The sequence below is a fragment of the Galleria mellonella genome, unplaced genomic scaffold (genome assembly GCF_026898425.1).
Source record: "Galleria mellonella isolate WM207_F2 unplaced genomic scaffold, CSIRO_AGI_GalMel_v1 utg171, whole genome shotgun sequence".
Taxonomy (NCBI): Eukaryota; Metazoa; Arthropoda; class Insecta; order Lepidoptera; family Pyralidae; genus Galleria; species Galleria mellonella.
The window spans coordinates 2608422-2632671 of record NW_026442014.1 but is presented as its reverse complement, the minus strand read 5'-3'; the positions used below and the strand labels follow the sequence as shown (position 1 = coordinate 2632671).

Sequence of the window (24250 nt, the reverse complement as noted above, 5' to 3'; positions counted from 1 at the left end):
CAAAACTATCTTTCTTTTTGATAGTCCTTCCTTTTTGATAGTCGGACCAAGAAAATAACAACATATCTGCAGACACACGTTTGTAGAATTCCACCTTTTGTAAGTGAAAAAATTAATTCTCAGAAAAATAACTTCCTCATAAAGATAGATACACAATGCAAACAAAATATACGTGTTCATATTAAATGGTGGGAAAGCGTTCGCTAGATTCGTCGCGTCAAACACATTTTCCCTTTGAAAATATCTGATAGAAAATAAGCGAGTAAAAATTCATGGCTGTGATAACTAAACTAATAGAGGCGGGCATAGTGATTCTGCATTAAGGTTAAATGGACGGTAAAGAGTTATGGGAAAGCGTAAGGAACCTCGATAAAGAAATACAGTTTGCGATAACGTAAATCAAGATTTGCCACGTGTAGAATGCAAACGATACTATGGACTGTATTACGGAGTGGTGGACTGTGATGAGGTGATGAAATGATGTAGACACGGAATTTAGTAGCGAAATAAATGTATTAAACAGCAAGCAAGGAACAGAATAATATGATATATGTCAAAAAATATAAAATTGAAATTACAAATAATAAGAACATTCTAAAAGTAAATGTATATAAAAAAGTATAATAATGTCTAAAGAGTTTGCATCGGCCGGTCGCCAATAGACTGTATATTGTATTTAGTGTCTGCCTGTTATTATTTTCAACCGACTTCAAAAAGAACGAAGTTCTCAATTCGGTTGTATTTTTTTGTTTGTTACACCATAACTCTACCAAATCTAAACTGATTTGGATGTTTTTTTTTTCTTAAAAAATATATATTTAGAGATTTGTTACACAGAAGGAGACTTTGTACAAAAGTCGATTGCTTGGGTACCTCCGTCCCATTCGTGTTTCAACCGTGAAGCAGCTGTGTTTGCATGGCTGTGTTTCGGTTTGAAGGGTGGGATATGGCGTGAATTTACTGGGTACAGAGGAATAACACCTGAGTCCTCAGGAATGGCAACGCATGGGGGGATATCATGGGCGAAACAGTATACTCTGTTATGTCCACGGTACTGCTCATGTCTATAGGCAACGGTTACCACTTTCCATCAGGTGGACCGTTAGCTTGTTTGCCATTCTAAGTTGTATAAAATAAAAAACCAGAAATTTTATCAAAATCGGTTTTGTAATTTAGTTTTTAGATCAAAATAACTGTATTTTTTTTTCACAATTGAACTCGGTTTTTGGTAGAGTAAAAACTTTATTTCTATCTCTAATAATAAATAGAGCAAAACAATACCACTCACCCCACTAAAAGGGCATAAATACGGCAACACGATCGAAAATTAGTCATTCGCAGTTTAGGTGCCGAACGATTAACACTAGACTTCGAACAGCGATGTAATAATTTGCCTGAATATGCCTCATTGTGTCATTCAGTGGTGAAACGTATGTCGCAAAATGTGAACAAATTGGCACTCGGACATCGCTAATATGGCAAGTTGTGAAATTTCTGGTAGAAATGGCAGAGGAATTTAACAATAATAATTTTAATCATAATTAATATTTAAATTTTCTCAAGTTCAATTCATTGATGTATTCTTTCATTTACCCGCCAATTAGTAGGATGAACAAAGTTACCAATTGTAAAAATTCTTTATTTGAAAATATGAACGCCGTTTCTCGCTGTATCTATTCGAAATTGTACTGTCACTAATTGGCCAGTTTCAAAAGTCAATATGTAATGATTGAAGATTGAATATCCTATTATTTCACGAGAAATTCAATTAATAACAGATTAATGTGAGATAACAAATATGTTAGACGGTATCTTTACCCTAATTATACATTATTCCGGCTCACCGAAGGTCACTGGAGTCGTGAATATAATACTGGCCGTCAGAAGAGATTAATTTATATCTGTGGCATAGAAAATCCGGGTGGTATCAAATATCACTTTGCCTCAAGGTATCATGTAGGTAGGTATTGTAAAAAGGGAAAATACGTTAAAATTACAATAAAAAAAATCATTGAATTATTGTTTATTTTACTTTTTAAAAACGAAATTATAATTATTATTATTTATTTCTTATCTAAAATATTAAGGTGAATTATAATATCATAATGTTTAAAGACAGCAAAGTATTGGAATTGATCGACTCTTCGCGTATAGCTACTGCTCGTTAGCTACTTCTATTTCAAATAGATAGGGAAATACGTCATCATCGAGGTCGTGTTCCAATTTTAAATTGAATCTATTTTATAATTAATTTTTAATAAAGTCTTTTTTTGTGGAAACCTACATTTATAAATACATGAAAATATTTCATATTTTCATTTAATTTCATTTAGTTTTATAAATAGGCTTTTGAGTTTAATTTACAGTTTACTTCAATATCATCATCTCGGCCATTATCTGTCCACTGCTGAACATAGACGTCCCCCTTAAAGTTCTATAAAGGATGGGCCTGAGCCACCTACATCCATCACTCCGTCTAGTACGTCGACCTACACTGCATTTGCCCGTACGGAGTCGCTACTCAAGAATCTTTCTTCGATTTTACTTGAGCGTTTGTGCAGTGGTCAGTTAACGGCTTAAATAATAATAATAGGGGATAAAGGGATTGTTAGTAATGGAGACTGAGAATCCCATTGCTAGCAATATACCCAACCAGGTCGACCTCCTCACGGTTCCCGCTGGAAACTATCATGGTTAATTCTTGATGAATTCATCATGATGGGCTAACTGGCCTGTTTTCATTCTCATCGATCACCCTTCACTGGTGCTCCGCCAGCGTATCCCGTTAGCGCAGGCGGGGTTACCATACCATTTTCATCCAACAAAAAAAAAGTACATCTTCCTACACTGCGTTTGCCCGTACGGATTCACCCAAGAATCTTTCTTCGGTTTTATTAGAGCATTTACCTAATATACCTTGATCGTGTGCCATTTTAATGCACTATCTTATCATTGTGTATTCGATTTCTTCTTTGTGTATTCTTGTGTTGGTTTGTATGTTTTTCTATATATAATTTGTATGTACTTACATAGGAAATGTGTTTAATATGTCTGTCAGTTATCTAGTGCCACCTATTTTAGATGCTGTGAATATGTTTTATTTATTTATTATCTGTTATATTTATTATTATTTTATGTATATATAATATATACATATTTTTAAAATTTAACCTTACCAACTAAATTTATTTACTTTATTTACTACATTTTATTATAACATGGTTAAGTCTAGTCCTAACTTAGTATGTTTATTTTACATTTCTATGTACTGAGTAATCAGTTTTTTTTTAATCGTTTTGGTTTACAAGCATGCAAAGGACAGTCCGATGTTTGCGTACAGTAATGTGATTTCAGTCCTTTATTTTTATCGTTCGTATTTCACTTAATGGACTCGGATTTGGAGAACCATTTATTTTGGGTCAAATATTGAAAAAGGTATTATAATAAATTATAATAGTTTCATTTTTATAGTTTCGACCAAGCGAAACGGTTGTTGAATCTGCAACTCTGCCGATTTTGTAGCTTTAGAGACGGAGAAAGAGGAAATTCTGTGTAGAAATAAAACTATGATCTTACAACTTGTTGATTTATGAATAGAATGCAGTTTCAGACGAATAGACACGAAATTAAATAGATGACGCAGTTGTGATTGTATTTAATTACTTTACTCAAAATAAAAACAAAAAATTCCCACGAGCATTGACAAAGATTTAAATTTTCTATATTTTTCAGTTCGATACGGAAGTTCAGTTCGGAAGGAATTTTCACCTGTGGACAGTTAGCTGTTTATTTGATGATAATGATTTATACCGTTGTTGTATCAACCGTTAACTGTCCACTGCTGAACATAGCTTACCCCATAAGGGGGATTTTGCCAGTAGTTGTCACGCTTGGCAGGCGGGTTGGTAACCGCAGACTGGCTTTTGGTGATGTTTTAGGAAGGATACTGCTGTACATCCATCCACCATAGTCCCTTCCTATCATAGTTTTCTTAGTCGCCTTTTACGACACCTACGGGAGGGAGGGGTGCCTTATTCTATGCCGGGACCTACACTGATTTAATATCGTCCTCAAAAATGCAAACAATTGAGGTGTATCATGGACATTACAGCATACTCTGTGATGTCTTGGATGTCCATAGTGCATTTCGTGTTTGTAGGCGACAGTGTTCTTTCCATTAGGTGGGTTGTCGGCCTGTTTGACTTTATATGTATAGGTAGACATCTATATCATAAATATATCGTAAACGCAAATTTTATAAGAAAACTATGAATGAGCCAATTAGAGCACTATTTTTTTTTCACAAGATGTAAAAATGTAGCATACCTTTTTTTTTTGCCCACCTGATGGAAAGTGGTAACCGTCGCCTATAGACATGAGCAGTACCATGGACATAACAGAGTATACGGTTTCGTCCATGCGTTGCCATTCCTGAGTACTCAGATGTTATTCCTCTGTACCCTGTAAATTTACGCCATATCCCACCCTTCCAACCGAAACACAGCCATGCAAACACAACTGCTTTACGGTTGAAACACGAATGAGACAGAGGTACCCAAGCAAACGACTTTTGTACAAAGTCTCCCTCTGGTAGTGGTTTCCTTTCTTTCTTTCTTCTATATACTTTCACAAAAATAAAGGAGTACAATTGATGAAGATATTGTATAACATATCCTCAAAAAATATGTACAGTAAAAATAACAATCTTTATTCTTTTGAAGTAGTTCAAAAATAGCCGCAGTCGTCTGTTTGCATGCACTACTTACCTGAATATGCTAAATGTATCTTCTGGCATCTGTTTGTATGATAGGTTTATGTAGAATATGTCTGCATATGTTAAACTAGGTAGTGTTCGCAGCTTTGTTCGCCCAGATCTCATTCCTAGATAAATGCTACTTGAATCTATAGATAGACACATTATTGTATAACGATAAATCACTCATTCAATTTTAATATAATTTTAATGTATTTTTATAAAAAGTATTTAAATTTGTAAGCACAATCCTTACTAATATTATAAATGTGAAAGTGAGATTGTTTGTTTGTTACCTCTTAGCGCCTCAACAGTTTAATAAATTACTTTGAAATTTGTTATAATATTTACTATATGGAATGAAGAACGATATAGACTTTTTATCTCAATCACGCGGGCAAAATCGCGGGTAATAACTAGTGAAAAATTTAATATAATACATAATATTATTTCAAACTGCTAAAACTTTATAATGTTGTACTAACAAAAGTTGACATAGCGTAAAAAATAGCGACTTTATATCATTTAACATACATCGATAAAGGAAAAGATGTTCCGTAGTTACATCGAACTGAATATTTGAATTTAGAACGCGGAATAATGTATCTATAACTACTTTGCTTCGCAAGAAGCGGGTTTTTGCTTCGCAAAGAACAAGAGTAGAGTTTACTCCCCTATTTTTTATCGACTAATACCTGCTCGTTTTCAACCGACTTCAAAAAAAGGAATAGGTTCTCAATTGGGTTGTATTTTTTTATGTTTGTATTCGTTCATAACTCCATCATTTACAAATAGATTTTTTTTCTTTAATTTTCATATAAACTTATAAATTATCACAATATTTTACACCGCTCTACCCGTTGACATTGATGCTCCTTTCCACTGTGGGTTTGCTGGAAGAGGACTCTATTAGAGTTAAGCTCGCATTTGTATATTTGATTACCTCTGTCATATTTTTATAAATAAGTAGTGTGTACAATAAAGAGTTAAATAAACAAACTTGTAAATACGCATATACTTTTAAAATAAACTCAAAGAAATTTTATCAATTTTATTTATGTTAAACGGTTAAATAAGAGATAACAGAATCGGTTCAGAATTGGCCACCTAACCGCATAACCTTAAACTTATTTTATTTTATTATATTATATTATTATATATTAAGGAATTATTTTGTCATAACATTTGTAATGATTGTTACACGTCAGTGATGACAAAATGTGTGAAAACACTGTAATACTACCATATGATCTTATTGTACCATATTTTTAACAATAAAATTCATTTATTCATTCATTCATACAGTCAGAAAAATACAGATAAATTGAGAATGCAAGCTTCAACATCGTACATATGTACATTTTTTATAACGCATACAAAATCCGCACCACGCTCATCTATAGAACGTGTTAAGTAAACTTTTACTCTATGTCTGTCTACCTTCAATACGAAAGGATTTATTTTCGTTTACCTGCGAAATTGTTTTTTCCGTCACGAGATTGAATTTTACGACAATATGACTTTGCTTTATTTTACATCATGATAATATAATTAAGAATATCGTATTTTTACAGAAATAGGAAACAAATATATTTAGCTATCTTTATGCTTCATTCCCGAACTGTATTTTATGAGATAAGAGTGGGTATACCTCAAGGGTCATTACTTGCGCCATACCTGCTTAGGTATACCACATATCAAGGCCACAACTCACAATTTTCAAAACAAATCTACCGGTTATTAGTAAAGTCAACAACCACTTTTGTATGTAATACAGCTTTTTATAGTCATGTGGTCTCGGCATAGAAAAGACTACTCTTTCCTTTCGCGTGGGTCTCGTAAGAGACGACTAAGGGACGGCGAGGGATGACCAGCAACGTCCTTTTAAATCATCTCTAAAACCTGACTGCGTTGCCAGTCCGCCTGCCAAGAGTGGCAACTACTGGCAAAACCCCTCAAGGCTTATGTTCAGTAGTCGACGGTTAAGGGCTAATATAATGATATGTGGATGACAGCTATTTAAGCAACATGAGATATCTCTAGAAATCGTGCAAATACAATTGACTTTATTAACACAATTTTACCACACATTTTTTTATACAACTTAGAATGACAAACAAGCTGACGGCCCACCTGATGGAAAGTGGTAACCGTCGCCTATAGACATGAGCAGTACCATGGACATAGCAGAGTATACTGTTTCGCCCATGATACCCCCATGCGTTGCCATACCTGAGTACTCAGATGTTATTCCTCTGTATCCTGTAAATTCACGCATATCCCTTTAAACCAAAACACAGCCATGCAAACACAACTGCTTCACGATAGAAACACGAATGAGACAGAGGTACCCAAGCAATCGACTTTTGTACAAAGTCTCCCTCTGGTAAAATCGTGTGATGATGATAATCACCATCATTATCAATCATTAATTGTCCACTGCTGAACATAGAAATATTAAAAGAAAGCTTTAAACTCTTAAACGATATTACTAGAATGGTCTATGTTGTAGCGAAACCGAACTCGTGTTACTACTATACCTTACTGCTGCTTCTGTGAGGGTGTCGACACCTAGTTCCAAGTTTCGGTTTCAAGACCACCTTCATTATACGAAATTCTCTAATGTGGCTTACCAGACTACAGGTTATCATGCCAATTATTGAGCTATGCCGTGCTTAGTACAAAGAGAGTAAAAGTAGCGTTATCCGACTATGTTGTTACCACTCATTACAGACAACACAGTGAGATCGCAAAACATCGTAAGGTTTTTAGTGAAGTTTATCATCACCTTCATCATCATATCAGCCGTTAATTGTCCACTGCTAAACATCGCCTTACCCCTTTTGGAGGGTCTTGCCAGTACTTGCCACAATTGGCAGGCAGGTCCAGTTATGCGGTCATCTGGAGGAAAAAGCTAAGATAGCTTCCTAAAAGTTAGGAGTGCTCAATAGAGTGAGACGGTATTCACGCCGGATCACCGTCTGAAATTGTATAAAGCTCAAGTCAGGCCGCATATGGAATACTGTTCTCACCTATGGCCCAGAGCGCCACAGTACCAACTCCTTCCGTTTGACCGCATTCAAAGTCGGGCGGCTCGAATTATTGATAATCAACGCCTTACTGTCCGGCTCGACCCACTGAAACTGCGCAGAGATATTGCATTTCTGTGTATCTTCTACCGAATTTATCATAGGGAGTGCTCTGGGAAATTATTCGGTGATTTTCACCACCGTCTGGACGAATGGCGGTCTTCCACTATGCGTTTTTCAGGGCACTTTCTTTCACGCACAACTATTCTTTAGAATCAACTTCCAGCAGCAGTATTTCCGAACCGATATTACAACGTAACCTTCAAGAAAAGAGCATGTTCCTTTTTAAAAGGCCGGCAGCACACCTGCAATACCATTGGTGTTGTGGGCGATCATGGACGGCGGTAATCACTTACCATCAGGTGAGCCGGATGCTTGTTTGCCCCCTGTGTTGTAAAAAAAAGTTTAATCACAGATAATATAATATTATACTAGGTTTAATAGAATTAATATTTTAAAACAGAAGCATTTTAATTTTTAAACTCTAATTTTCCCTATTATTCAAAATCAGTTCTTACACCAGTAATTTTCACTGACTTTAAAAGCAAGAGTTTCTCAATTCAGAGACATTGGAGTGTAATTTAGTTGCGTATGGTCGGATATTTTTAGTTCCTTTATTGCAACACAGCCAAATAATATCTCTATTACATTTTCAATATATAGTATGTGTTATATTTAACGTTGCTACGGGAAGATAAGCTTTGAGGAAATCAATAAAGCTATTGAAATATTCAGACCCGATAGAGGAATACTCACACACTGTGTGTTCACATACATATTTAAATTTTATTTACCATTGATATATTATTGTATCAAGCATTGAGTATTCGCCTGCAACACGGAGTGTCACGTGCGCGTTGTCGACCCTGAAGAAATCTTAATTGACCTTTTTTAAAGAACCCCGTACTTTAGTTTTCAGGAAAAACCTCATCAGGAAGCTCAATATTATACTATTAATATTTTTCCTTCATACATATTAAAATTAACCAGAGGGAGACTTTGTACAAAATTCGATTGTTTGGGTACCTATGTCCTATACGTGTTTCTGCCGTGAAGCAGTTGTTTGCATGGCTGTGTTTCGGTTTGGAGGGTGGGATATGGCGTGAATTTACAGGGTACAGAGGAATAACTACACACACTAATATACTAACACTTGAGTCCTCAGGAATGGCAACGCATGGGAGGTATCATGGGCGAAACAGTATACTCTGTTATGTCCACGGTACTGCTCATGTCTATAGGCGACGGTTACCACTTTCCATCAGGTGGGCCGTCAGCTTGTTTGCCATTCTAAGTTGTATAACAAAAAAGTTGGCCAGTTCCAGAATTTGTGCTGCTGATAGTCTTACAGTGTGTATTTCAAGATAAAATTTAGCTGATTTGAATTGTATATTGCTTTATACTTATTGACACTATTGGAAAATAATGTTAAAATCTTGAGGTTGTATTGGTAAGAATATCGCCTGGGGGCGGTATTATTCAATCGTAAAATTCATATAAAGCACTTGTCCCGCTGCCGATGTAGAAATTACAAAAAATAAATTATAAAATCATAATTCTACCTATAAATATTTCCTAAAAGAAAAATGAGTAGAAAAGTAACTAAAATTAAGCAATGTACAACAGGCAAGCTTAACTCTTAGCTTAACCTTTTTGAAAAACCTGGGAAGTCTCTAGGGAAAATTTCGGCAGGGAGCTCATTCCACAGCCTGAGTGTTCGTGGGAAGAAACTTCTCTGAAACAGCACTATACGCGACCATTTGCTTTTCTAGCGTGTGAAATATAATAGAATAATGATAGTTAATTTATAATCACTTAGTCTTATGAATTATTATCGCTTATATGCTATTTCTGTGAAATTCTTTACTAAAATAAAAAAATATATAGGATTTACATAAACAAAAACTAATTAGTGTTTTATTTTTTTATTGTTTTATTCATAGACACACCTGTAATTCAGTACTCAATAAGAACACTGCATAGACAACAAACACTCGCTTCTTTGTAGGTTCTAGTTCAACTCGCTCCTCGCTAGTCGCCAACAGTGAGACGCGATCTCTATGGAGCCTAACTCCGCCTCAACTGGCTTCTGAATTACTTCAAGTAGCAACCTATTTCTATTTTGTTCACTATTGTTATGGAAATTTCTTAAGAAATGCCTCGTTCAAAGAAACGCTGGCGTGATCTAATCTCTTTCCTATATCTGCGATGTAAATAGTGAATCTATTGTATTTCTTTAGATACTTTTGTGACAATATTCACATCGAAGTGATTGCTCTTACTTTCGTAAAATTTTACATTTGTCTCGTCATGACCTTTTTCAGTTAGTTCTCAAGTACAAATATTGTTGTTTTTTTTTATGTAACTTAGAATAACATAATAAAGTATTCTTTGTCGCCCACAATACCTTTCAGGCATCACCATGTCTGAATATTAAGGTGTTACGCTTCTGTACCGTGTAATGTCATTGCCACATTCCTTCAAAACCAAAATACAGCCATGCAAACTGCTTCACGGAAAAATACGAATGGGTTTTATATTATATTTCCAATTGTTATATACGAAAATATTTCTTTTATGCATACGATTTATACACAACGTATCTCTGTACCTCTCGTGTTTGTGCTGTGAAGCATCTGTGCTTATATTACCGTGTTTAGATTTTCTGGGTAGTATTTGGCAGTGAAATTAACGAATAAGGATGCATAACATCTTAAGTCACAAGAATGGTTTTGTATTGTTCATCTATAGATGAACAATACTATTTGTAATCAGGTGGATCGTCAACTTGTTGGCCCTTATAGGTTACATGAAAAAAATCTAAAAAGTAAGTTTTGTTAGAAAAGGGTAGATCCAAATAAAGAATGTAACAAAATATACCAATCGAAAAAAAAACATTTTGCTAAAAAAGTAATGATCGAAAACAAAATGAATTTTTTTTTATATAAAAATTTACTACGTAATCCTATAACGTAATCACCTTGTCTTTTTGCAAGTCTTGAATATAATATATATATTTTATATTGATGTCTATATGCATATGTAACGGGAAATTAATAAACGCAATGTATTTTTGTCGTTGCTGACAATTGTTTCGGCTTCTTCCGGAAATCTGTTTCACGCGGCGTTTGGCGCTCTGCGTCACAGCGTCTCGCCTCACACTGCGGGCCACAGTTCACGATAACGTCGATGCAGACGGGTGTGAAGGTGGAGATAGCGGTGACCAGAGACAATGGTGTTATCGGAGACCGATGTTAACCGGAGACACCCGTTTCTGAATTGCCCAATACATTCTAACACGCAAAGCTCACTGCATCTTCTTTCAACAATTATAATATATATATATTCTTTATTGCACTTATAAATTACATTAATAATACATTTATTAATATTATGGACAAGGGTGGACTTATTTCTAAATTACTACAGGATAAGGTTATTTTTTAATTAAAAAAAAAAAATAAGTAACAATATCCAACGACTTAATAATTCAAATTCGAAATTCAAATGGATCAGGTTAAGCGTCATTATCCGACTTCAGTGCACAATTATGGTCGAACGTCCAGAATAGACCGCAAATTCCTAATGCCTTCATTTATATCTATTCACCGTACTAGTGATAAAAACTAGTGTATTTTTGGTACTGTTTAGACTATATTTACCAATTTATTCCATACTACTATTTATTTATAAATAATTAAATCTATTTAAGAAAGTCACATCCAAATACCCTCCAATCGCATTATATTCTACCGATTCCCCTGATTTAAGACGAACAGACAAAAAGGTAGCCCAGTCTAACGTCTACCACGAAACACTGTACAACGAGTTGCTGTTTTATGCCTACCATGATCAACAACGTACATATTGTGTGGAAAACTCCTAAACCCCTCGACATTCCCTATTAATCATTTCCAAGTATCACGAGTGATTACATACCTTTTAAATAAAGCAACAGCGATCTTCCTTGGCTGTTTTTCTCAGCTGAAATTGCATTCCGAATTGAGCAGTAGATTCACAGAAAAAGGACTATTCCAAAATGGTTATTATTAAGTTTACTTGAATAAAAATTATTTATTATATACTGATTATGTCTGTAGGAAGTTATTACTATCCAACAATTGAATGAGTCGGCTTCTTTGTCATTTTAAATTATACAAAAAACAAAAATTAACTAAATCGGTTTTATAATCGTTCGCGTGACCGTAACGAATGGAAAGTGCTCCAGTTTTTAAAAGAGTTGAGATATTTGGTCACCTCTCTCATTAGCTCCGACAGCCGTGATCGTCTAGTGGTTAGGACCCTACGTTGTGGCCGTAGTAACCCAGGTTCGAATCCTGGTCACGGCAGTGAAAACTGTCGCGGCGGAGCTTATATTTTTATTATTATTTTATTAATTTACCTCAGTACTGAAAGTCAGTTTTAATATTTCTATTCCTAATTTCATATTTTTATCTTCACGCTAAGTCCCTTAAGTAGTAGACAGAGTATCTCCTAGTTAGTAGGGGGAAAGTGAATGTTAGCAATGGAGTTTGCCAGCCCCATTGCTAGCAATATACCCTATTAGGTCGACCTCCACGTGGTTCCCCCTGGAAACCATCGTGCTTGATTCATTGGTGAATTTGTCACGATAAGCTAACTGGCCTGCTTCATTTTCACTTCCCATCCCTCACTGGTGCCCCGCTGGTGTAACTCGATAGCGCAGATGGGGTTGCCATTCCATTGTCATCCCATTGAGTTGCTAATCCCCATTACAAACAATCCCTTTTCCCCCGGATACTGCGGGTTGTCCATATGTATCTACAACGAGAAATTTTATGAACTTACTTTTATATGTAGTAAAAAAATATTATTATGGAAGGAACATGGAACTAAATCCTGTCGGTTACAAAAGTAATTGTCAAATCGGACCAAATACGATAATATAACTACGTAATATAGCCCAAGGAAACACAATATATATATATATATATTATGACACGAATTATTTTAAAACACCAAACCAAACAGTTGTAATTACTTTTTGCAGTTAAAAGTACCTATGACAGATAACTATTAATACTTTATATACTCGTATTACATTTTATAAAGTACACACATACAACAACTTTGTATATGATATGGTTTATGATATGGTTGGATGTAGGTTTTAATGTAGATCTACCCGCCTTGAGGCCTGCATCGGACCATAGATTATTAAGTTTTTTTTTGTTTCACGACATTCCTTTCATTTATATTATATGATTTGGTGGTGTTTTTGATTGTTAAAATTTTGTAAAATTGTGAACTTTTGATGGTTAAAATATATACAATGATGTCCTAAAATTGATTAAGGTGCGATGTGACTGACGTGCCTAAAAGGACAAAAGTCCCTAAATAAATAAAGATAAAAAAAAAACTCAAATGAGAGGCTTAATGCGGAAACATTAGTCCAATTTACATTACATTTACCTTACAAATTCTATCATTTTTCTAGATTTATTTTTATTTTTTTATGCAACTTACAATGAACAAAGAAGGTGAATATAAAAATACATATATAAATACCCATAAAAATAAAACATATATAATATTTTTATGGGTGTGCGTTTCGCATACCTCAGCCAGAGTCACTCCCAGAGTAATAATAATTTATGGTTTGTCCATTTATGTACATAAAATAGGGTTGTTTGTCCTGTCGCTATATGAAATGGATACAAAATGTTATTCATTTATTCGCGTATGGTTTTAACAACACTCTCAGACCATGCCACAAACTACAATACTCCATACTCATATGTAAAGTGAATTTAACAAAATACACCGATGACCAACGAAAATTTTCATAGAGATCGTGGACGTATTATAATAAAAATATTTAAATTTACGTCTCTGACTCGAAGTGAGCAATTGTATACTTCTAAATGCTTCGATCGTCATAAAATTAATGTTGGAATAACATGGAAATAAAATATTCTGATTGCAAAAAGAATTATTGAAATCGAGTCAGAATTGGCGACATGATCGCGTAATATATGGTTATATTAAACTAAAACGAACGAATTCAAAATTTCTTACTTTTGACAGTCGCTTAAAATAAGACGAAGTAGAAAATTGCAGAAAGAAATAGTCTAAAATTCCTATAACGCAATTTGCAAATCAAATTGTATTGTTATTTAGATTTAAGTGAGAGTATTCTCTCAGATGTATATCTGAAAACTCACTTTTCCATTTTCAGAACACCAAGCAACTATAGAATCCGCAACTAGCCATAGATACCCAGCTAATTTACTTAAGAAGTTGTTTATCTAAGCAACTAGTACTCTGACGCCTCAGGCAATGTTACCACGGATAAACCAACATTTATTTTGCGAATTTGATGATTTAGATCTATTGTTTATGTAAATAACGAAGACTGTGACCACTATAAAGGTCCTTCAAATAAAAGCAGCTATTTCAATTAAATTTAATTAAAAAAATTAACAATTAATGAATTATATTAAGGAATTTACTGAATTTAACGCGATATTTAAGTGAAATTTAAGATCCACAAAAATATCGAATTCAATTTTGACAAAGTTAGTTGATTTAATTTTTTTCTATGTGACCAATCTGTACATATATTCTTTTGGATAAAAAAATAATTTTCCAAATTGGTATATAATTGACGGAGTTGTGAACTAACAAACATTAAAAAAAACAATCGGATCGAGAATCTTTTTCTTTTTCTTTTGTTAAAAACTGCATATGAACAAATATAAATAAAATATTATAAGTGGATATGTTAAAAAGTGTATTTAAAAAAAATAGAATTCAAAAATAAACTGAAAAAAAAAATAAAGTTTATTTTATCACATCTCATTAGCTATAAGGAAAGTTTTGCCAATAGTCTATAGGCAACCGTTACCACTTTCCATCAGGTGGGCTGTCGAAAATAAAAATAGTTACCCCTCTTGGCCGGCAGGTTAGCGACCGCAGTTTGGCTTTTGCTAATATTTCAAAAGGGACGCTGCTGCCTATCTGTCCACTATAAGCGGGAAAGGAAGAGGTGGCCTATTCTAAACCCAGACCTACACGAGGCAAGGCTTACAAATTATAAATTTATTGTGAAAATTTAATTATTTATTTACCAGTTTTTTGCACTTACAATAAATGTCCTTAAGTTGGAAGTCTGCTGATCTATAAGACAGTTATCCTAGTACCGACCCTACCCGATATACCCTATCAGGTTGACCTTAGGCGGTTCCCATGGAAATAATAGCAGTTAATATTTGAGTATGAATGAGTATATTTCATTTGCATTATACGAGTACAATATAGGAAATAAGCAAGACAATTTACAAACACAACGATACGATTGTATAAGTACAGTAAGGCGGTCTTATTGCTGAGAGCAATCTTTTCAAGACAACCTTAGAGTAATGGACTAATTGTTGTACAAGTAGGTATGATAGTACTGTATAATTAAAAAAGTATCTTTTGCAAGTTAAAAATTTATAAAAATTATATATATATATACATACATAATATTTATGGAATTCATCATGATGGGCCAACTGACCTAACTCCATCCTTATTCCTCAATGGTGCCCCGCCGTATACGGCCTATAGGCCGATAGCGCAGGCGGGGTTAACATTTCGTTTTCACCCATTAAAAAAAATGTACGGGCATCAGTCTCTCATAAAGATTGTTTTGAATTGTAACTAATGTAACTATAAGTAATTGTTGTTGTTTATCATGTTGTTATTTTGTTAGAGAAATAAAATATTGTAATAAAAATAAATATATTAGTATTATTATTTTTCCTGCTATAAAATATATTCCCGTGGGAATTTTCGGACCTCATTACACATTGTTATTAGTGGGCATCCTATGACCTTCTCTATCAGTCATCAATCTTCGACCGTTATTAAGTCTACACCCATACTGCGACACGTGTTTCGAATCTAAACGGGACTTTATCAACCAATTAATCAATAGCTTAGAGGCCTAATGTCTTTAATCTACTTATTATGATTAATATCTCTGTATCAAAAAAAAAAATAGACGCACGTATCCTTGCATATCATAACTGTGAAAATAAGTTTTTTTTTTACAACTTAGAATAGCAAACAAGCTGACGGCCCACCTGATGGAAAGTAGTAACTGTCGCCTATAGAGATGAGCAGTACCATAGACATAACAGAGTATACTGTTTCGCACATGATACCCCTCATGCGTTGCCATTCCTGAGGACTCAGATGTTATTCCTCTGTACCCAGTAAATTCACGCCATATCCCACTCTTCGAAACACAGTCATGCAAACACAACTGCTTCGCGGTGTAAACACGAATAGGACAGAGGTACCCAAGCAATCGACTTTTGTACAAAGTCTCCTTTCCTTTGTTTGTTTGTCGCCATTTAGCGACCCAACGGCTTAATCAATTACTATGAAATTTGGTGTACGCGTACTATATGGGATGCTGGAGGACATAGGCTACTTATTATTCCTATCAATAAATATATTTCGCTCACGCGAAATCGTGGATAAAAACTAACAGCAACTAATAGTACTAATTTGCTTAATTAGGGATAGAAAAGGGAGTGTTAATAATACAGACTAGAAGTCTCATTGCTAGCAATATATCCTGTCAGGTCGATGTACGTGTACGTGGTCCCTCCTGGAAACCATCGTGATGAATTCCAGGTTTTTTTTTTATACAACTTACAAGTAGAATGACAATCAAGCTGACGGCCCACCTGATGGAAAGTGGTAACCGTCGCCTATAGACATGAGCAGTACCATGGACATAACAGAGTATACTGTTAGGTGTATTTATTATGAGAGACTAACTGATCTGCCATTTTTAGTCTCACCTATCATCCCTTACTTGTGCTCAGCTAACGTATACTATTGCGTAGGTAGAGTTATCGTTCCAAATTTATCCATTAAAAATATTTACTTAATTATGTTACAGCCAAATTTAATTTTTTTAGCACCATGGAATGGTAAACAAGCTGACGGTCCATCTGATGGAAACTGATAACTTATCGTCTATAGACATGAAAAACACCATGAACATTACAGAATATTCCGTGATGATATTAATAAATCAATATGATTTTCCAATCAATCTGAATCAATATGAACTGAAGATCAATATGAACTTCCGCGAAATAACATAATAAAATATGAAAATTAAAATTAATCGAATAATTTGCGATGGATTAATACAACGATTTCGAGCCACATTCAATATAGAGTTTCCATGAAATTGATTTCCGATGTCAATAATGAATCAATCTCGCGTTTTCACCAATAATTATGATATTCTAAACCTGGCTGCTGTTTAATTTATCAAGAAACTTAGTTTAATTATTTATTTACATCATTAACACATGAGTACAGAATGTTCAAACTTCTAGCTTTATATTCCTCACTACAGCGACCCACTTTTTTTATGCAAATTTAGTCCATATTTAGTTTTAATAATTTCCATTAAGTTTTATGTATATATATATATATATATATATATATATATATATATATATATATATACCTTTCTAACAATCCCTTACCCCCCTTTAAACAAAGTTAGTCTATGATACAATATAACTATGACCTCACACTAGGCAAAGCCTGTCTCGTGGAAGTCAAAGCTAGAAATTAACAGTTATGTAGATGATGATATATGATATCATTTTTAAATATGGCGATAAAATACATTTATATGTATTATATCGCCATATTTAAAAGTAATAGAATTTTCATCATGCCTACAATCAAACAACCAAAGGTTGCCTGGAATTGATCGCCTTTAGCGGTAAGGCCGACCATTGTTTTCTCACTTTGATTTTTTTCTTGTAATTGTTTGCATCTATAATAAGTATAATTTTAGAGGAAACAAGAGCATCTATCCATCTTTCCATAAGTGAAAGAATTTTTAAAATCGGTTAAGTACTATTATTAATTTTTCCACTTTAAGCAAAAAATCTAATATTTCCTTTTCACAATAATATTATTCTAGATAAAATCCTTTAGAAGTAGACAGATTGAAACAATAATAACAACGACAATTTTTAAAATTCTTTCTCTCAATTTAGTTAATTTTGAACGCCGTATGGTGCTGAAAATTTTTTGTCATTTTTCATCTCCTTGAGGTAAAACTCAGTTTCATTAAAGTAGAACACCCTGCTAATGATTTCGGTTACACCCTGCATATGTCGGTGCTTTCGTTGATACATATTGTTACCCCACTCCCCCTCATAATCCTCTTACGGGCCCCTAAGAGGGAAAGGAAACAAAGAAAACATCAGGATTATGTTATTAACAATTTTGCTCAAAAAACGATTTGACAATCCCAGTCATCTCTTTTTGCTCAGAAATTTTATATAATATATCTTATATTTAAATATCGTACATAAAAAAATTATATATTTATAATAAGTTTACTATTATAATCTTTTGGAGGAAACAATAAAGAGTATCTATCTATCTATCTTTATTTAGTAATAACTGACCAACCTTCTGAAATTATTCTTCCTAATTATTTATTAAAATTATTTATTTCCTTATGGATTTTTTTAAGTTAATTAACTTAAATAAAATTATTATATATATATATATATATATATATATATATATATATATATATATATATATATATATATATATATATATATATATATATATATTTTTTTCAAATGATTATAAAGGCATGGTAATATGCCTGGGCTATTAATAACTATCCCAACATGATTGTTGTAAGAGCAATTGCATGTAGCGATTGCATCGACCTAACTTACCTAACCGAGTAACGTGGGGAGGGAAGAGGGATTATTAGTAATGCAGAATACCAGGCGCATTGCTAGCAATACACCCTATCAGGTTAACCTCCATGTAGTCTCTCTTAGAAAATATCTTGCTGAATTCCAGATGTATTCATCGTGTCGAAATAACTGACCTGCCTTTTCATTTTAACCTATTATCCCTCACTGGTGCCCCGCCAGTGTGTACCGTTAGCGCAGGCGGGGTTACCATTTTATTATCATCCATTAAAGAAAAAACCCTAGTAACGTAGTAACTAGAGAGTAGAGTAGTATTAGAGATTCACTGTCACCTATTGATAAAAGTGAATCTTCAAGTTCCAGTTAGTGACGAGATAAATTACTATATTTATTTTAATAATGAGTGAATAATTTACAATTATTTAGTACTTTTTTATACCACTGAGATAGCAAACAGGTACATAGTCCACCTGATAGTAAGCGGTTACTGTAGCCTATGCGTAGCGCCTGCAATACCAGGGGCATTATGTTAGGGGCATTATCTAGAGTTTTGCCTATTTGTGTATAAGGTTCTTCAAAAAAGGGGAAAAAGGTGTCTTCAGGGTCGGAAATAATTGCGAAATACCCCTAGTATTGAAGGCGTACATAGGCTACAATAACCGCTTACCATCAGATGGGCCACAAGCTTGTTCTGCCACCTCAGTGGTATAAAATTAAAATATAGTTACCCATTAAATTACCTACCCATCTAATACCATGTATTTCATTTCTTTGCACTCGACAAACAATCTCCCAATGATATTATTAGGCATGAAAATATCAAAGCAATGCCAAAACCCAGTTCGTTTTTGATGTCATAACCCATCCGTGTCTACGTCGATTTTCTCATTACCCGAATCTTATCCAATCCGTCAAGCAGGTGTTTTATATGGAAATCTTGCTGTATTATAATAAAACTGTAACTAGAAGTCTCTATATTAGAAGTTTTTGAGAAAAATTTATATCGGAGTTCTTAATAAGAAGGATAGAAGACAAAACAATAATGTTTAGAAATTTCCTCTGTCTGTCTGCATTTACGCAAAAAACTATTATTTCAAAGTAAATATAGTTAATGCAGTTGTGTTCCTGAATGTATAACTTTATATGTTTAATTCTGATATATTATCTAGAAGTAGTCTATTTAATTGATTATTCTACTTTTGAAATCCACGCATACGAAATAGCGGATCAAAACTAGAAACAATATATTTATCTTACTATTTCGAGCATTTAATACTTAAAAAATATTAAGAATATAGAATTTTTTACATCTGTCCATTGTTATAAACATTCGCATTTATTATATATACGGGGTACTTTCTGCCAAATTGGTATAAACAAGTACTGGCATTTTAGATATGTTCGATAGAAAATATCTCTATAGATAAAAAACTTGAGTGCTTTTTAATGGACGAAAATGGGATAGTGTATGTTATTGCTTTATGTTAGCGGTACACAGGGTACCGGTGGGAACAGGTGAGGGAACAGTCAAGTCAGTTAGCCCATTGTGAAGAAATCACCTGGAAGTAATCGCGAAGGTTTCCAAAGAGGACTGTATGGGATTAATATTTTTTCTAAGTAAATGCAACATCGGATATTTGGAATAATGTCTATGAAAATTCGGATTAATGGGTTTTAATAAGATAGGATAACTTTATATTCCTGTGAACTTTAAACTAAATTAAACTTAGGTTTGTCTAGTTCTGCTTATTTGAAAATTGTACACCGCTTTACCCGCTGGCATTGAGGCTTCTTTCCACTTTGGGTTTGCTGGAAGAAAACTGTTTTAGAGTTAAGCTCGCCTTTGTACATACGATTATCTTCGTCATATTTATTATATATTACTAGTGTGTATAATAAAGTATAAATCAATAAAATAAATTGTGTATTATTAATTTTTGATGGCAATGCCAACAGCTTATAATGCATGATTTTTAGATAAACGTCGATATTGAAACAAACATATAGACAGTCAGAGAACAAAAATTTTAATCCTTATATATTTATATATAGACATCGTCTAGTTACGATTTTATTATCAATAAATTGCATAACACTTAGATTGTCGTGACATTGTCACGCCAACTCGTTTTACGATGTCTTTGCAGTATAATGACATTTATAACAATAAAAATTTGATCGCAAAATGCGCAAGAAGTGATTGCACAATCATGATGTAGTATATTTTTTGTCTGCATTGCAATCAAGCGAACCGTGAAGTATTCACGGTTATTTTTTTAAATTGAAAGTGCTGGCAAAATTTGAGGCTAAAATCAACAGCTCCTTCAGCCGTGATCGTCTAGTGGTTAGGACCCTACGTTGTGGATTCGCAACGTATACAAAACCGTAGTAACCCAGGTTCGAATCCTGGTCACGGCAGTGAAAACTGTCGCGGCGGAGCTTATATTTTATTTTTAATGTATTAAAAGAGCATATTTCTTTTTAAGAGACTGGCAGCACATCTATAATGCCTTTGGTGTTTTGGGTGATCATGAGCTGCGGTAGTCACTTACCATTAGGTGAGCCGAATGCTCGTTTGGTCCCTATGTTATAAAAAAAGATATTTTTACAGGTACATTGGGTATCAAACTAATATTACTAAATTATTATTAATAGATGTAATGAGAAAATGGCCTACTGCTGTTCAACTTTCTTCGTAAATAAGAGTGTAAAAAAGAAATGACTTTAAAAACCTCCTGTTCTCAATTCGTTATTTGTATCGTAAACCGATCAGTGAGTTGTAAACCGATTTGGAAAATTCTTTTGTTTATCTAAAAGGATATATAAAGGATATATAAATTTTTTATAAAATTCGATTCCATGCTTTAATTTTGAATTGAACATAACTTGTTTTGCCACAACCGAAGTCGGGTTTTTGTGGAACCTAATCTTATAATAGTTTAAGTTGCAAGATAAATGCAAATATATTTGCAGTTAGTTGCTAAGATTCTTGAAAATTATTTCTTTCTATAATATGGTAAATGTTTCGAAGCATATTATTAATACAAAAGTATACAACACTAGCTTTTACCCGCGACTTCGTGCACTTAAACAAAGTATGTTCACGAACCGAGAAAAAAATATCCTGTCCATTAAATATATAGTACGTGTATACCAAAATTTTATAACAATTGGTTAAGCTACTAAGAGATAATATATAAAAAAAACTCGCTTTCATATTTATACAATAGGTTAGTACTAGTAAAGTGTAAGGCTTTATGCATATCAGATGACGACTTGCCGCGTCCAACTTTCATGTTTTTTTTAATGGGTGATAATGGAATGGTAACCCCGCCTGCGCTATCGGTATACGCTAGCTGGGCAAAATGTTACTAATTTTCTACCAATTGTGGAGAAGCGAATGCCGATTTGAAATTGACAGATGAATTATGGCAACCGAATTTAAAAGCTATAAGTAAAAAAGTACCTCAGGATTTAAAAGAACAATTGAATGATATCAAATAATTCAGATCTTTATATAAAGTTGTAAATACAGTAGAAAAAATGTAGTGTGAAGCGATGTGTATTTCTATAATTTGTGGTGAAGTGACTGAATGCATTTAAAAATATGGCATCTTGGCTCATAAGGACAAGTTTCCGTAAAACATCTTATTAAAAAAAAATAGTCAACCTTTGTAAGTACCAGTCTAAGTACGATAGGAAAATTTATATATAACATTAAATCAATTCAATATTAAAATTCTAACCTATATATAAAATTAATTGCTATCAGATTAATTTTACTTTAGAAATTCAACAACAAACAGTCGAAAAATAAAAAATTAATATTCTTAGCTCACTGAGAGTGAACCATCTTATTACGAGTATAAAAATTAATAACAAGGTCTTCATTATGTTACGATTCCCTTGTCCCGCCTCTTACTTCATTATTGTGTTTAGACTTTTGATTGTGTTGCCTCTACAAACAGAGATTTCTCTGGAAATTATTTGTGTTGTAATCTATGCAAATTTAATATTATTTTCTTCGTGCATTAGAATAATCCCGTTACTTCCGTGACAAAGGGAGCACCAAGATCGCTTACTTATGCATTATAAATAAATAGGTGTTTGCATATATTATCATACTCATGATGATAATCGGAATTCCTAAAAAGTTTATGTCAAAATTTTCAGATTTTTATACAACTCAGAATAGCAAACAATCCGATGACCTACCTTTTGGAGAGTAATAACATATACATACATACATATATAGATATGAACAATACCATAAACATAATGTACTGTGTCCTTCCCGCGTTACCATTTCCAAGGACTATGGTATTATGTCTCTGTACCCTGTAATTTAGATAAAGATCAAAATATTTATTTAAAGAGAGGCTTTACAAAAAAAAAATAAAGAAATAAATCCATAAATTTTGAACCCCTATCTTTAAGCTATATTTGAAAAAACTTTTAATGCATTACCCTGCATTCAAGAGTTATATTTTTATTAAATTATTTATTATTATGTTACTTTGAAAACAAGGACATCTTATTTTTTTCCCTTTTTTATGTGACTATGATAGGCGATTGTGATGCCTATTAATAGCCACATAAAATTGTGATTCGATTTTCACATATTTATTTTTCAATTATTAAGATTCTTACTCTTACGAGTATTGTACGCGGACTGCCCGCTGATAATTATCAGCTAATAATTATAATAATTGCTCCTCTTTACTCAGGGTTTCCTATAAGAGAACTCTTAGAGAGTTAAGCTTACCTGTTGTACATCTTTATTTAAAATAAATTAAAACAATTTAATTTTTATGTACAATAAAGTATAAAATACTCAAAAGTAGATAAACACTTTATTTGAATCATCTATGGCACACGTAAATTTACAGCTAAATTCATACAATGAAATAAGTTGCATAATTATAAGAATAAAAGATAAAATACAAAAATATATTACATCTATTAACACTATGTAACAATTCAAACAACCAAATATCCACCAATGTACGATGCATCCCGTAAACAACATTTTTTTTTTTAATGGGTGATAATGGTACATTGGCGAGGCACCAGTAAGGAATGCCAGATTAGAATGAAAGCAGGTCAGTTAGCCCATCCTGACAAATTCAACTAGAATTAACCACGATAGTTTCCAGGGGGAACCACGTGGAGGTCGACCTGACAGGGTATATTACTAGTATTGAAGTTAATTTACCCCATTACTAACAATCCCTTTCCCCCCAGTAACGTATATTAGGCTCCACCTTAAGAGAACTAGTTTCCTGTGAAAAAAAACCAAGGACAAGGGAGGCTTATGTTCCGCAGTGGACGATTAAGGGCTGATATGATAGTAATATAAGAAACAATTGTCTTGTCATGTCATCTTTCATATCATATGCATGCAATGAATACGTAAAATACAGAAGAGGCGGATAACGTCGCGGCTCAGCCTTCAAGCCAAGTGTATCCGACATTTCAGTAATGCACACGCGGCCGTATATGTTTTTGTGTCCCACGCAAATACAAAAATAAAAGAATATCTTTTACCACAAATGAAGTGCCACTAACAATTTTAGATCGATAGAAACAAGGGAATATAAATAAGATAGAACGTTATTTCATACGTAAATACTATACGAGTGTATAATATATTTTTATGC

General features: G+C 33.5%; 2 non-coding genes across 2 annotated transcripts; both read left to right on the top strand.

Annotated features, from left to right (window-relative positions):
• Positions 1 to 12119: 12119 nt before the first annotated feature.
• Positions 12120 to 12191, top strand: Trnah-gug (transfer RNA histidin (anticodon GUG)). Its single transcript has one exon. It is a non-coding gene; the product is annotated as a tRNA-His (tRNA).
• An 8726-nt stretch (positions 12192 to 20917) lies between these two features.
• On the top strand, positions 20918 to 21008 carry Trnah-gug (transfer RNA histidin (anticodon GUG)). Its single transcript is given in 2 exon segments — positions 20918 to 20954; positions 20974 to 21008. It is a non-coding gene; the product is annotated as a tRNA-His (tRNA).
• Positions 21009 to 24250: the final 3242 nt, after the last annotated feature.